Source organism: Saccostrea cucullata, unplaced genomic scaffold (genome assembly GCF_032062105.1).
Source record: "Saccostrea cucullata isolate Sc308-1 unplaced genomic scaffold, CSIRO_AGI_Scuc_v1 ctg1592, whole genome shotgun sequence".
Lineage (NCBI taxonomy): Eukaryota > Metazoa > Mollusca > Bivalvia > Ostreida > Ostreidae > Saccostrea > Saccostrea cuccullata.
Genome location: NW_026928923.1, coordinates 79,039 through 96,506, shown reverse-complemented (window position 1 = coordinate 96,506; position 17,468 = coordinate 79,039).

Below are 17,468 nucleotides of genomic sequence, written 5' to 3'. Positions count from 1 at the left end.
ATAGGGCGTTTGTCCAGTTCGGGTATGGCTTCCTCAGGTTCTTGTGTAAAAACGCTACTAAAAAAGTCTGCTAAAATGTTTGCTTTCTCTTCGTCCACTTCTGTTTTATTAGACTTTGGATTTTTAGGGTCTACACACAGTTCCCCGATTCCCTGTCTCGTTTTACTTTTTGAGTTAATATACTGCCATATCTTTTTTGGGTTAGTTTTTGCCTCTTGTGCTATACTCTTTTCGAATGACTTCCTTGCTTTCCTCACAAACTTTGCCACTTTGTTCCTAGTCCTATTGTACTTTTTCCTTATATTTGGATCCTTGGTAGCCACATATTTTCTGCTCAGTGCGTTTTTTTCTTTAATCAAGGTGACAGTTTCTTTGTCCAAGGGCATTTTCGTTTTTCTGCTTAGTCTGATGGTGACTACTGGCACATACTAGTATTTATCTTCTATGTCCTCAATTTTTTGTCGAAATTGACGCCACATCTCGTTTACTGTGCTCTGTGACTCCAGAATGCTTTCCCGATCTGTTTCGCTAATTTCCTTCTTCATACCCGCAAAGTTAGCTTTCCTATAAGTCCTCCTCAATATGTCAATATTGTCAATATCATCAATATGCTTTGATAAGGTCTGCATATGATATAAACTGATTAAAGCATTAAATTATTTTTCTGCCCAATTTCTCAGTATGGCTTGTCATTTAAGGGAAACAATTAACGAAGTCTTTCACTTTCGCTGTATATTTAAAACTATTTGATTTTGATATACACGTTTCAAAATTCTCTTGTGTGTCCGTCGCGTTATTATTACACAGCTGTTAAGATTTACAGACAAATTATTATTAATTGATAAAATATTTAAATGCAACTACAAATGGAGTCACATAATCTTACTAACCTTGCTGTGTTTCGCAGGTAAATCTTCCTCACGGAAGTGTTTGTGGCACACAACACTGAATGGCTGTGGCGTCCAATATTTATACGTAATATCGTCATCGTTTCTTCGAATGGCTCGAATCCACAGCTTTTTTATCTTCTCCTCCTTTGGGAAACTTAATCCTCCTCTCGTGGAGCAACCAGGCACGCAACAGCAAGTAGGCATTGGATGTTTATTTTGACGAACTTTTAAAATAGTTTAGTGACTAAGCGAAATCGAATCGAAACCGGAAGTAAATATGAACTGTAACAGGAAAGGAGAAAATGTATGGCTGGACCGGGAATCGAACCCGTGACCCCTGTATCACTAGTCAGGTGCTCTACCTACTGAGCTATCCAGGCCGATATCCACGACCCAAACCATTACATTCCTCCCTCCTTAAATGGTCTTCGCCCTCGAAGACACAACCCAAGTTCTTATTGCCCCTGGCAGGACTTTCACCTGCAATTCCAGGGGTGGTCAACGGCACCAAATCTGTAACAGGAAAGGAGAAAATGTATGGCTGGACCGGGAATCGAACCCGAGACCCCTGTATCTCTAGTCAGGTGCTCTACCTACTGAGCTATCCAGGCCGATATCCACGACCCAAACCATTACAGAACCTTAGCGTGTCGTGCGCCACCTATAGTACAGTAAGGGGCAAGAACCAGGGACCTATATACTAAGTATATAGGTCCCTGGCAAGAACTGACAAATATTTGCAAATCATTTTTTGGACAATAGAATTTGCGAAGTATTTACTTTAAATGAGACTGGGTTTTTTTTTCATGAACTTCCATTTTCAAAATATAGCAAATAGAAGCAAATTCTTGGACTTCTGAGCTTGAATACTCTTCATATATTTCATTGTATAAAGTGTTCAAAAGTTGTATATTTTCTTGTTCGAGTGACCTTAGTGATAATTTGTATACACGCCAAAATTATCACGCAAGCCAATTGATTGATCATCGTCACGAAACCAAAAAATCTGACAGTTATAACTATTCTTAATATGTTTTACGGTGTGACCGTTGGGGCGAGCGCAGTTGTACCATCAAAAACACTTGATCAGCCACTTCAAACTTCAAGCCGCGCGAGACATCTCGACTACCTGTGACGTCACACGACGTCACGGAGCTCGTCGGAGCTTACGGAGACAGCCGAGCGTCTGTTTGAAACTATAGATAGTTTTCGATTGACCAAGAGTTACTTCCCGTTGGCCGCCATTCTGGAGGTCCAATTGATCATATTCCTTCATTGTTCAACCAATTAAAAATTTTTATATATGCTATTTTGAATTAGAAATCATTATTTTTCTGAAGTATATAAATTTTAAGAAGCCTCCTCTATTTAAAAAAAATTATTTGATAAAGATTTTCTACCAAATATTTCTGTTATATTTTCTTAAACTTGGTGAGACAAAGAGGGAAAATCACTGAGTCGACCTCCAATATGGCGGCCAACGGGAGGTAACTTTCGCTAAATTCAGCCCTATCGAAAACTATCTATAGACCTAGTGCAATATTTGGGTCGAAAACAATTGCAGAGTTATTTTTTGTTTCTTTAAAAGATTTCTACATACTGTAAGCCGTTTATGTTTTAGTATTTATTTATTTATTTGCGCAAAGGACATTGGGTAGTAAAGGAATTCTGGGAATGTTTCACAGAAAAATTTGCCTGACGTATGTACAGATTCCATTCCGAATTTCCTCTGTTCTTACACGTTAGTCTATTGAGCTCGCTTTGCGAGCGTCGCTTGGCGACGCTCCCTGCGCTCGGTAATATTTACATGCTCTTGATTCCGCAAATTCACGTTCTAAAAGCCTCGCTTCTATCTCTATTTGTCCTGCCCCGCCTTACTATTTAGTTCAGACGGTAGAGCGCTCGCTATGTGATCGGAAGGCCATGAGTTCGAATCTCGGCCGCGTGTGACATAGGTCAATGAAGAAAAATATTGTTTAAACTGTTTCTTTGCCAATTCCAGCACTCGGCACATTAAAGTGAAAATTCGGATGAGACCTTTCAAGCCGAGGCCCTGTGTCACAGTACCGCTGGCATGACAAATATCCCTAACTGTTCAGTGGCCTTGAGTGTCGATTTAATGTTTAAATTTGAAGCCTTTCATCGGTATTTGATCACGTCTCAATATGGGTGAAAAGTCTCAAATAGGACGTAAAACAACATACATGTACAATTAAGGTATAACTGTCTTATTTTTCGATTTCGCCCTCGGCGTTTATGCAAATTATCACGCAATCCATTGATCATTGTCATGAAAACTAAAAATCTGACAGTTATTCCTCATATTTACATGATATTGAGTCCACCAATCCATGTGCTAGAAGCCCCGCTTCTGTCTCTATTTGTCCCGCCCTGCACGTGATTTTTGGGAGTTGGAACTATGTTCAATCTCCCATGGTCGTCACGCGATTTCTAGCGCAGTAATTTTACAATGAATTACATAGCGGCCGTCGTGGTGCTTCTGTGTAGACCAATTTACTCCCCTGTGATATTCAATATAAACTCGCACCAGTCTATATAGGATCCGGGCCACAATTAAAGGGTGAAGGTCAAATGGCTAAAACGTAGCACATGTAGGAAATTCATATGCCTCCCTTTCAATGATAAAAATAAAAATAGCTCACATGTTTTAGATACTTTTGGGGTATAGAATAAAAGTAGAGTGTCTAAAGTTTACAATGATATGCAGCAAGGTGCATTTCAAGCAAAAATTATGCCTAGAAATATGAATTGAAAAGAGCATTCATTTGGTTTGTTTACACTTTTTTTGACAAGCGAGAGCTATCCCGAGGTCATGACGTCAGAAGTTTATTAATAACCAGGGAATTCCACATTCAACACCCCTATTTCTGGATGTGAATATTGATCTGACACATTGCTCTATCATGTGGTCAAAGATATTTTGGAAATGAAGATTTTTAAAAAAGTTACAAAGAAAATAAAACACATCTTTTTACTATATAAGTCTATATGTAAGCTAATTGTGGTCCGGGTCCATATAAACTCGCAGAACCGCCCGCAATAAAAATAGTCCATCTCATTTTTCTGAATTAATCTAATTTTCATAAATGATTTGAAAGTAAATTAAATTGAATTTTATTTAACTTAATTTGAATAGCATATTTTTGTCATATCTCTGAGAAATGACTCATAAGTTTGATTTCCGGGTGAAAAAATAGTCCCAGTTTTCTGTCATTTATCAATCGACAATCCTCGGCTGACTCCACTACGCTCCAGTGCTGTTAAGAGTTTATTCTGAATAGTAAACTTTTTGATACGTGAGTTTAGTTCATTCTCTCCTTTATATACCAAGTGGTTCGATGGCCATGTCATTTAAAGGAATGAGAAGATTTAGGAAAATCTTTGGAAAGGGTCAGAATTATTTAAAATAGAGCTTTTGTCTGCTGTCAGAGTAAGAAGCTGTGAAATACATGTAATGTCAAAAGAAACGCTAAGGTTTTACACAACTTCTTTCAATTTGTTTCAGCAATGAAGAGATAGAACAACGTTTCGTTTAAAAATTACTACGGAAAAAAATCACTGTCAGACATTTATTTGTTCTGACAAGTAAAATGATCTGTTAGACTGGAAAAAGTTTTGTCAGACCACATATATGTAACTCATTTTTTTACGTTGGTAAAGGGGAAAAAATAATAGCATTTAAATGCTATTCAAGTTTTTTGATATTCGATATCACAATTTCAAATGACATTGATTTTTAATTTCATGAATTTATCAGCATTTAGTTGGTCACGTGTTCAACACTAGAACTAAACTTGAAAAATGTGCGTGGCTTTAAGTAATAATTTATAAAACAAATAAAATGAATGAATACATGTGTATGCAGACACAAAGCTATAATAATCCCAATGATCGATGTGTGAAAACATATCGTTCCTCATGTTTTTTTTCTTGTAGTAGCTCGTTAAACTATGTCTGGTTTTTAATTACATTTGAATTAAATCAAAAACACAGAAATTAAGTGTCACTCGCGTGGCGCAATTGTTAAAAAAGTTTGCTCTAGAGATTCAAAGTAAGGTATTGATTCCTTGCGTCGCACGTTCAAACCCTGCAGGATGCATTTGGAGATGAACTCTTTTGATGAGGCCATTATAAACCGAAATCCCATTTCGCTGTAGGTGCTGGCAAAAACGACCCAATACTGCTCAATGGTTCTGAGTGTCCTTTATTGGTAAAAATTTGCAGCCCTAGCCTCCATTGGCAAGTGGTAGTGTCTCAATTTGAGCGAAAAATTTTCGAACGTAAAACGAACAAAATGTAAAGTATTCAGACATACTTACTTCTATATAGAAATTACTTGAAAGGAAATTTAAAATTATTGAACATATAAAGATAGATACGTTTGATAGAAAAGATAAGCACAGAATTCTATAAAAATTAATTATTGTGTCCGAGAAGAACCATTCATACCCAAAAGAGAAAAGAAAATGCTTGTTTTAATCAGAGAAAGAAAAACAAGAGACCATGGGCCACATCGCTCACCTGAGTAATTTGGGTGATGCAGTTCTTATCAGATTTCCCCTCTTGCTATACCTATCATGCCCCACTACCCCCTTCCCTTTTATGATTTTAAGAATTTAATATCTACACTACCCAAGGATGCTTCCACATAAGTTTCAGCTTTCCTGGCCTAGTGGTTCTTGAGAAGAAGATTTTTAAAGATTTGTTCTATATATTTCTATGTAAAACTTGGATTCCCTATTGTGGCCCCGCCCTTCCCCAGGGGGTCATGATTTTAAGAATTTAATATCTACACTACCCAAGGATGCTTCCACATAAGTTTCAGCTTTCCTGGCCTAGTGGTTCTTGAGAAGAAGATTTTTAAAGATTTGTTCTATATATTTCTATGTAAAACTTGGATTCCCTATTGTGGCCCCGCCCTTCCCCCGGGGGTCATGATTTTAACAATTTAATATCTACACTACCCCAGGATGCTTCCATATAAGTTTCAGCTTTCCTGGCCCATTGGTTCTTGAGAAGAAGATTTTTTAGTGACCCCACCCTATTTTTGTCTTTTCTTGATTATCTCCCCTTGTAAAGGGACTTGGCCCTTCATTTTAATAATTTAAACTCCCCTTCAACCAAGGATGCTTTGTACTAAGTTTGGTGAAAATTGGCCCAGTGGTTCTTGAGAAGAAGTCGAAAATGTGAAAAGTTTACAGACGGACGGACGGACAAACAGACAGACAGACGGACAGACGGACGGACGACGGACAAAATGTGATCAGAAAAGCTCACTTGAGCCTTCGGCTCAGGTGAGCTAATGACAATCTAGTGTCTGTTGATGGTAACATCGAATATAAAGAGTTTGTTTGTTTGATGGGACCAAATATCTTGTACACATTCAAAAAGAGTAGGGGGCTATTTGATTCAAATGCTTCATAAGTATAAGGGCAGTGTTTGAGAAATAAATGGTACTGAAAGAAGTTTGAATCCTACCCAGAAAATAGTATTTTCGAGTTTGGAAAAATTATTTTTTTTGGTGGCGGGGGTTGTTTGTTTGGTTTGGTCAAATTGTTGTCAGATTTTTATCAGGTAAGTTGAATTGTTTTTCTCTGCCCCCCCCCCCCCCCCCCCCCCACACACACACTTTCAAAAACGGTGTTAAGTAAATTGAACTTACTAGTATTTCTAATGCTTGGTGTTGTATCTCTTTCAAATCTGCACTAACTGACCTGTGTCTAAAAGTAGCTGCAGAACTGTAGCTCTCCGAAAAAATATTTTGACAGATCGCAGAGCTACAGCGCCTACCATTGTAAAAAAAAACATGTACATTTATTGAGCACGAAAAGTTGAGCTTAGTTCGGGATTAATTCTTTCTAATTCTTCCCTCAGACTTAAAAAAGATTTATAAAACTTCCTTCCTCCTCTATGAAGTTCGCTTATATTTGACATTTGCACGAAGTGCGTTGGACCAAATTATCTTGCAAACCAAAATTGCAGCATAAATAGACGACATTTTATATGATCTCAATTTCGAGGCCAGAAGGGGCTGAAGGGCTATTCACAACAATTATAAGGAATGTTTTGTTGTGGAAACAGTGAAAGAATATTTTAGAACATGTTAGTAATATTTTGATATGACAGTTAAAAAACATGGAAAAATAAATCAAGAAACAGCGCACTTTTTTGCGCGCAGTAAATAGATACAGTTTTTTTTCAATGGATGCCACTGTAGCTCTCTATCAAAATATTTTTTTCGGAGAGCTACAGTTCTGCAGCTAATTTAAAAGCAACCCCATGATCTTCGCTATTAAAATGCAATTGAAATTATTTTAAGGTTTCGCGTTGTATCTCTTAACAGATTAGTTGTAGCTGACTTAAATCTGAAAGCATGAAAATGTTCCTCTACTTCCCGTGAGATCTTTCAGATTACAATGTTCAACTCCCATGAGTACTTTCAGTGATGTATACTATTCCCGAAGTTGTTTTTTGAATGCAATTGTATCATATACATCAGTCTTCCTCATTAAATAGAAGGTTAATTTCACCCATTTCCAATTCTTCTTTCTTCTCGTTTTGATCTGCCTGAAAAAAAAGATTTGTAAAATGAAAACACACAAACACACTACAAACTGACCATTTACATAATTAAGAAGTAAGAACATTACTTGTTCTTATTTTACATACCCGTTATATGTTCATATATTTGTGTGAAAGCAATCTTAATAGTTATAGTTATTAACTTCCAATTTCTAAACTGAAGATTTAAAATTTGTTAATTATCATATTTGTTATTCATTATCAGTGGTTTTATTCACTATTTAATGTCCATGAATTTGGACAGTTTAAACATTTACAATCGTATTTGTGAATACTGCCTGATCCTTCTTATAGCGAATTTAAGAATTTCATACTTTTAAGTCAAAGCAAAACACAGATGGTCTTGTAACAGGGAATATAGAAAACCTTAGTTGAAGCTTTACAAACTTATATATCAAAGTCAGATCATGAGATCAAGAAAGGAAATGTTGGTGTCCATAGAAATGTTTTTGGACCAGTGAAAAATCAACAGTTTAAAAAACTTTTCGTACACAACCATTCCCCACGATTAATTATAATCCAGGCTTTTTGATATTATTGACAGCTGCTTTTTCAATAAAAATTGAACTCGTAAAATCTACTTACATGGTCATTAGTTATTTACAATTCATAAATTTAATTACATTGTCATTGGTCATTTGCAAAATTATTTTATTAAAAAAACATTCTGACTGCACACAAAAGTACTCTGCAGTTGATATCAAAAAGATGATTGAGTTTCTGATTGACAATATATATGTGGTTTTAGAGACCAGGTCTTCCAATAATCTATTGGAATTCCCATGGGTACGAATTGCGCTCGCTTATTAACAAACCTATTTTTGCATTCATATGAAATAGAATTTGAGCACAATCTTATGCGTAAAAAAGAAGAAAACACTTGCTGTGGCCTTCAACTCGAAATTTAGATATATCGGTGACGTACTGTCAATTAACAACTGTAATTTCCATTCCTATGTCGATACGAAATGTTCTGGTGAACTTGATAAAAGCTACCACAGAGTCTGACACATCTGTTTCATACTTGGATATTTTACTTGAAAAATACATTAATGATAACTTTAACTTCTCTTTCGTCAACATCCCTTATGCAGCAATACACCTTCATCACCTGCTTACGGAGTATATATACCTCGGTTTATTCGATACACAGGAGTATGCTCTACATATGAACAATTTCTGAATCGAGGTTAATTATTGACAAACAGGTTGATGAAACAAGAATTGACAAAAAAAAATTGATGAAACAAGAACATCAGCAGTCTCGTTTAAAGTCATCATTTCGTAAGGTCTATGTTCGATACAATGACCTTGTCAGCAAATTCAATTTATCATTGAGTAAAATGCTGACTGACGTATTTCATTCTTATTGATAGTCCATTATTACACTGAATTGACGACAAATCTCCCCGTTATTTCGCGATCATGACAAGGAGTACATCGCGAGTGTGATCGGTCGGTAGGGTATGCCCACTCCTTCATGGCACCCCACCTCTGATGTTTTGGTGGTCTGTGTTTGCTCTGCTTCTGTTTTAAAATGTTTTATGGACTTAAATATTGAATACTGTTCGTTGTCTCTTCAAGAAGGCTCTAGCAAAAAGAAAGTTTGATTCATTGCGAAATGAAAAAAAATATACTAGGTAATTAGTCAAGCGGTCATGAAGACATAGTTCTGAAGTTAAAAAAAAAGAATTGGTACCTAAAAAAAGGATGTGTTACACGGAATATGCAATTGAAATATGTGTCCTAGAACTAACTATTTTAAAAATGATGTGCTATATTTAATATAATAAACATGTACTGCATTATCTTGATATATACAAAGATTTACCTTTAATACTTTCCGACGAAAAATTATTATTCTGACTCCAAAGGCGATATCAGCAAGAATTAGGATGGTTAAAATTGAGATCAAAACATAAACAGGGTAAAGAGATTTGCAGGTATTTTTGTCATCAGAGTGAAGTGTGTACGTGTGTAATAGACATTTTTTCCTACACCAGGAATCGTCGATAAATCCTTTGCAATCATCTTTATATATACAAGTCATGTCTTCTTCTGCCAGACGGTAACTCCCACAGGATGCCAAACACTTTTTTGATAAAATGCCATTTCTTTCTTTAAAAGGTTCCTCTGCCGGGCACCCTGTTTTACACTGCTGTCCGTGCGGGTATGTATTTGTAGGGCAATTAGCTATACATTCAAGGTTGCTATTATAATATTTTGGGCAATTTTCAACACATTTGTCTCCATTTGTAAACCTAGAAATGTCTGGACATTTTTCAACACATTCGTTTTTGTAAGTTTTCATATTATAAAGACAAGAGTCGTAGCAATGCTTTCCTCTAGTCATATTTGGACAAGAACTGACACAGAGTCCTTTATTGTTGAATTGGGCATGTTCTGGACAATCGTCTAAGCACTGTCGTTCGAATTCCACTTTATTTGGTGGACAGTTGTTGTAGCAGTTTTTTCCTATCATGTAAATATAATTTTTGCAGTTTTCTACACAGTTTCTGTCATAAATGTAGTGACGTTGATCGGGGCACATTACAACACAAGTATTGTTGTCACGGAATAAATTAGATGGACAATCATCCACACAGCTTAATCCTAATTTGTAGTGGGTGCATTTTTCAACACAGGATCCCCTGTATATAAAGGGAGCTTCTTTTGGACAATACAAAACACAGTTTCCTCTGAACTCAATAAAATTTTCTGGACATGATTCGTAACAATTATCGTTTAGTTTTACTTTTCCATCTTCACATTTTTCTAAACACAGGGGGAAAAGTCGGTGGTACTTCTCAAATTTCCAAATGTATGGTGCTTGTGATGGACATTTATCCAAACATGTACCATTATATATATAATTGTGTGTACCATACAAACAATACCATACACAGTGATTTTCAAGTAAAAAATATTCTTCTGGGCATTCAGTTCCACAGTAATCTCCTTTTCGTTGATCCCGGAGGGGGATTGGCATTTCGTTCGGACATGTCATTACACATGATTTGTTGTACAATTTTGTATTATAGGGACACTGTTGATAACAGTGAAAGTTGTATCCAATTTCAGGACAAACTTCAACACATTTTTGTCCATCATCGAATTTACCCATTTCCTGGCAGGACATGCATCTGCCTTTAACTATATACGGCTTGCTCTGTGGGCATCTCAAAACACATCGGTTATTCAAAATGTATTTAAATCCGGGACAAGTCTGAACGCATATAAATATATTAGTGTTACCATAATTTCGATTGTCTATCATTCTGACATTGTCAGGACATGTCCTAAAACAGGTTTTATTGTACATGAATAGTGCATTGGGAGGACAATAATCGTAGCATTCATTGTCATAATGAAAATGTCTACATTCATCGACGCATTCTTGGTCTTTACCTTGTGAAAACATCCCGATTTCCGTACAGTTGATGCATTCACCCTTGTATTCTGATTTATGAGACATTGGACAATTTTCTAAACAATTCATGCCAAAGTGTAGGTAATTACATGACTTTGAGCAAAAAACTTTACTTCCATTTTCAGTCATGAATGGTTGGTCATCTGGGCATTTCTCCAAACACGTAGAATTATATACCATTCTTCTACTTACATTCAGGCAGTCATGATAGCATCCATTTCTGTCAAAATAAAAATCTCGTGGACATTTGATTGCACAAACTATAAAGGCAGAAATTGGCTTTTTCACTGTGTGTGTTGATGTGATATTGGTTGTTTTTCTTCCATTCACTGGTAAATGTACACGAACTGGATCAGACACTGGACATTGTGACTGACATTCATTTCCATACAATACTTCGTTTGGTAGACATGTATCAACACAAAGCTTGTTTAAAGATACATACTTTGGACAAGAAGGTACACATTTGTACATCATCATGTCAAAAGGGGAAACTACTGCTAGAATGAAAATGGAAGAGTTTGGACATGTTTGCAAACAGAATCCTTCATGATAAAAAGGATTATCATTTGTACATTTTTTCTCGCAAGAACCGTTTACCTTAACAGTTAAATCAGGACACGATTGCACACAAAGCAGATAACTTTCTTTTTCAAAAGTATAACCATTAACACATTGTTCCATGCAGACTTTACCGGTTTCATTGATAAAGGTTTTATTGGGACATTTTATCAAGCATTTAGATCCAGATATATATCTCGCGGGTGAACAAGAATTGAGGCATTTATTGTCCTCGGTAACTGTGTTGTTGGGACACAATACAACGCATAGTCGTTCATTTTCGAAATAACCATTTGGACATTGTGTAACACATTTGTTTCCCGAAACATATCGGTTTTGTGAACAATTGTTGACGCAATGTCGTCCTTCCAACATGGTAAATGTAGAACAGTTCGACACACATATATTATTTTCAATATATTGGTTCTCTAAACAGCTTGTTACGCATACATTTCCTGATAAATACCGACCCTCAGAACAATTCGTTAAACAGAGTCCATTTTCAATAACATTTTCTTCTGCTGGACATTGTTTGACACAGACTCCGTTATGAAGAAATGGACGGTCCTCATAACACTCAATCAAGCAGCTATTGTCATATTGAACAGTAAAAATAGGACAAGATAGAAGACATTGCATGAAATAACAAACCGGAGCAGATTGGGGACAGTTGTTCAAAGGACAGAAGCCAATGTTAAGATATTTGTCTCTACAGTATTTTACATCACCCCTTTTATATTCTCTTCCTTCCAAACATCTATGTTGACAAGTTTTGCCGGATATAAGCTGAGTCGATCCAGTACATTTGTAAACACAAATGCCACTTTGGCCCAATGATCCAAAATTTTGATACAGTGTATTAGAGGGACAGGCCACACAATCACCATTGTAGAGTGCTTTAGGATATAAACACACTGATGCTTTAGATATCTAAAAAAAATAATAAAATACAGCTCTTATATTTACCTTAAAACAATTGTGTGTTTTATTTGAGAGTATCGTTGAAGGGGATTGATTTTTTTTTTTTGGGGGGGGGGGGTTTCTATTTACACACATGTTGATGAAACAAGAATGTCAACAGTCTGGTTTAAAGTCTTCATTTCTCAAGTTCTGTGATTAATGACCTTGTTAGCAAATACAATTAAAGTGTAATATTTTCCTTTCTCCATAAAAACGTTATATTACATCAACATCAAATTTAAATACATTTGAACAATTGCAGCTTACTTATCGGTCTATCGAGAGTCAACCATTTTCAAATTCCTTTCCTGTTTTGTATTTTAATAATTTTCTAGGGAAGTGTTGGGTTTTTAACAAAAGTCTCTGCAGCTTCAATGAATTTTGAGCATAAAACATCATCAATTGTCAAGAATGAAACCCAAAATATGATGCTTGTCCAGACCTGTATTGTCATTGGCAGAATCATGGTATCTTGGTATATCTTGGGAGAACAGTAACCGCCAACCTCTATAAGTAATTTGTGGGCTTTTATTAGCAGACTTATTTTTGTATTCATATGAAGCAGAATTTGTGCAAAATCTTATACGTGAAAAGAAGAAAAACACTTGCTATGGCCTTCAATTCGAATTTTAGATATATCGACGACCTATTGACAATTTAACAATGGTAATTTCCAATCCTACGTCGATACGATATATCTTAATGAACTTGAGATAAAAGATACCATGAGTCTGACACATCTGTTTCATACTTGGATATTTTACTTGAAAAGGACGTTAATGGTAATATAACAACCAAGCTACATGATAAACGTGATAGCTTTATCTTTTCTACCGTCAACTTCCCTTCGTAATGCAGCAATACACCTTCATCGCCTGCATACGGAGTATATATATCTCAGTTGATTCGATACGCAAGAGCATGCTCTACGTATGAACAATTTCTTAAACGAGGTAAACTGTGACAAGCAATTTGATGAAACAAGAATATCAATAGTCTCGTTTAAAGTCATCATTTCGTAAGTTCTATGTTCGATACAATGACCTTGTCTGCAAAAACAATTTATCATTTAGACAAATGCTGACTGACGTTTTTCATACTAATTGTTAGTACATTATTTATACACTGAATTGACGACGGATTTTCCCGTGATTTCACGATCATGACAAGGAGCATACGGCGGGTGTGACCAGTCAGCAGGGAATGCTCTCTCCTCCATGGCACCTGATCCCACCTCTGGTGTTTGGGAGGTCCATGTTTGCTCTGCTCCTATTCTGTCCTGTTTTATGGACTTTGATATTGGATACTGTTCGTTATCTCCTTTGGTACCCATCGGAATTCCAATAGATTGTTGGAATACCTGGTCTCCAAAACCACATAGATATTGTCAATCAGGACTCCTTCCTTGATCTCAATTTCAGAGTACTTGTGCGTGCAATCAGATTGTATTTTAACAAACTAATTTCGCAAATGACCAATGACAAGATCAGTAAATTTACGAGTTCCATTTTTATTAAAAAAAAAAAAAAAGCAGCTCTCAGTGATATAAAAAAGCCTGGACTTTAATGTATCGTGGGGAATGGTTGTGTACCGGTATAATGTTGAGAGTTCTTCGGAATTTTTGAGTATCCACACCTGGTTCACACCACTTCTTGAATAAATTGTTTCATAGTACTCATTTAGTTTCTCCTTCACTTAGGTCAATATCCTAGTGAGGAGTAAAGAAAGAGGCTTTGTTGAACATTTACTGGAACCTGCAATGTATCTTTGTTTGTAACGATTCTGATGAAGTTTCGGAATCCAATAAATATGTGGTAGTTCAAATTCATTTTGGTTCTTTTGGATATTAAAAATATTCAAAACTGACATATGATTTTGAAGAATTTCTTCCTTAGAAAGGGAAGTATGAGTATAAGTAGGATTACCACTTGTAGAATTAAATCCAAGTTGTTCTAAAGTACAATTTATATAATGAGCCTTACAAACAATGACAATGCTGTTACCTGTTTTAAAAGCAAGTTTGAGTTCTCCCGATCTGAAACAATATCCTGTAATTTATAATAATATCAAAATAGTAGTGTTGGCAACGAGTACCCGGTTAACCATGCGAGTATCGGTTAGTAAAATTGCTATTCGGTTACTCGGATAAAATGCATATTATATGGTAAATAACTAAAAAATAAAATGTTAGTTTGTTTATAAGCGTACAAATAGACATTTCTCTAATTTTCTTTACCGTTAGACTTTATGATCTATGGTTTCACTAATACGATTGATTGGTTTTCACACTTAACTGATAGCTTAATTGGATTGCCAGCAGGTTATACAAGTTTTGAAGACCAAAATTATAATTATCTCATTAAATTTATATAATTTAACGAGATGCCGCCAAAGACGTGTACATTTATAGCTTGGGGGTATTTTAAAAGAACAGCTGATTCCATACCTGTAAAATGTAATTAATGTGAATTGGAGTTACCGTGACTTCAAATTTCTAAATAATTATTCTCATTGATCCTGACATAAATCGGGGGTTGAAAAGTAAAGCTGATGAACGCTATTGTTAAATAGCGTGAAACATTGAATATTTGTTTTTCTACTGATTAAATTAATTTTTTGATTATAATTATATTTAAAATTCAAGATATTGCGTGTGTGTTCTTTTTAAGTTTATAAAAAAAAAGTTAATTCACAAAACTTTTGCGTTTTATTAGAACTGATGAGTAAAAGATGAGATAAATGATACAAATGAATAAATCATCCGAGTAACCGGGTACTCGATCGGAAGATTGAGCGAGTAACTGGTTACTAAAAATTGTCCGATTTGCCAACACTACAAAATAGCAATTTATATATTCTGAAAATAATTGGAAGTGCACCAAACTTTACCCATACTGCTGAATTAGCTTTATTAAGGACAGACGAGACGTTCCTTAATAATAGATAATTTTTTCTAAGAGTTTGCCATTGAATTATTGCTACTTATACATGTTTTCTCACAAAAAATTGAGGTACCTTACCAGGCATTTCTGCAAGATACCAGGTGTAATTTTTCTTATATATTCCTTAGGGGAAGAAAAATAATTCTCCAATTTTAAATGTTTAAGTCTTTGGATTTTTTTAAAAACGTTTAGAAACTGGTTTAGAAATCAAAATGTTATTAAAACGTTGAATATTTTTCATACATTACGAAGATATACGAAACAGATTTTGAGGAACGTCTCGTCTGACCTTAAGGAACCCTTAAATTTCCTTTAAGATTAAATTTTGAATTTTTTTCATTCAAATTGAGTCTTGTTAAAGTCTTTTATCTGTTAAAAAAACAAAACAAAAACAAAACACTTATCCAAACAGAAGTACATAGTTATGATAAACAAGAATGCCTCTTCAGAAAGTGTTAAAATCCTTGCCTCAGGGTCGGGGGTTCTGGTGTTAGGGTGGGATTATTATAGATCATTCAGTAAAAGTACATTATTTCTTTCAAAATCCTCTTCTTTACTCCTGGTTAAAAAACAAACTAAGTACATATTTATGATAAACAAGAAAGCCTCTTTAAAAATTATGAATTTCATGACCCCATGGTAAGAGGTTCTGATGTTAGCACGTGGTTCTTTTAATTATATAGTTAAAATGCATAATTCTTTGAAAAGAATTCGTCTCTGGTCCTACATGAGTGTCGGAAGCAAACTAAAAGGGGTGGGGGGTTAATTGAAAGTGGGGGGGAGTGGGACTAAACCAACAAAAAAGGTAAACATCAATTTTCAATGCCTATATTATGTATATACATGTACAATGTATTTGCTAAAAAATGATTAATTTCAGGGCTCTCGGATTAGGGGTACTATGGTGGGGGTACATATTCTGAAAATAAATGAATGCGTAGAAATTTGTCCTTTTATATTATTTATGATGACATTTATGATTAGCAAAGATGTGTTTTTGAACATTTTGAAATACTGGTATGTGGTCCCAGGGTCATTGGTTCCTGTGGGGTGGGGTGCACAACTGGTTATAAATTGGAAATGCATTTTCTCTTTCTTACTCAGATCTACCTCTGGATATTAAATAACCAAAGTAAGCATACAAAGTGTATAGTTATGATAAGCTATAGTGCCTCGTTCATAATTGTGAATTTCATGGCCTCTGGTTTAAAACACGAACCGAATTCAATTGTTGGAAAGTTGCATGATATTCAGGTGACATATATATAAGGCAGGCCCGTGGGCCTCTTGTTCAATAGATACATTTAGATTTCACATCTGGATCCATTCACGACGATTTCAAGGCAATTTGTCACATTTAAAAGTATTTTTGTAAATCAGTACAGATAACGGTATAATAATAGTTTCATGCCCCGGATCGAAAGATATTTTTGTCTTGTCTGTCTGTATGTCTCTCTGTCTGTCTGTCGTCAATTTCTACCTAGCCAATAACTAATGAGTTGGTGGGGCTATGGCTTTCATATTTCACAGGTGTATATTTTGTGACTTTTCCATGCGTACCACCAAATTTGACCTTTTGACCTTGGAAGTTGACCTACTTTTCAAACGAATACCACACTAAATTTAACCTTGGCCAAAACTTTTGAACAGTTGGAGCTACTGCTTTCATTGTTCACATGTGTATTTATTGTGACAAGACATTTCAGCTAGTATAAATAATTGACCTCGACTTAAGAATTTGACCCACTTATTAAAAAAAACTTTAACATTAGTCAAAACTTTTGAACAGTTAAAGTAATATACGCTATAACGTGCGCCATTTTAAAATACGGCTGGAAATTTATATATTTTGTTTACCAATAAAAGTTACGAAAATGCTGTAAATTACACCATTTAAATAAAATTTGTTATAAAGTTATCAAATTATAATTATTTATTATCCTGCAAGGAGAATAATGTCTATTTTTAAGTAAATCCACCACGTGACGCCGTCGCTACTTTTAGATTGATAAACAAACACGCGTCAAGAAAACGAGGTAAGCCCTTTGAGATACAACTCACTTTTGACATGGATGGCGTTTT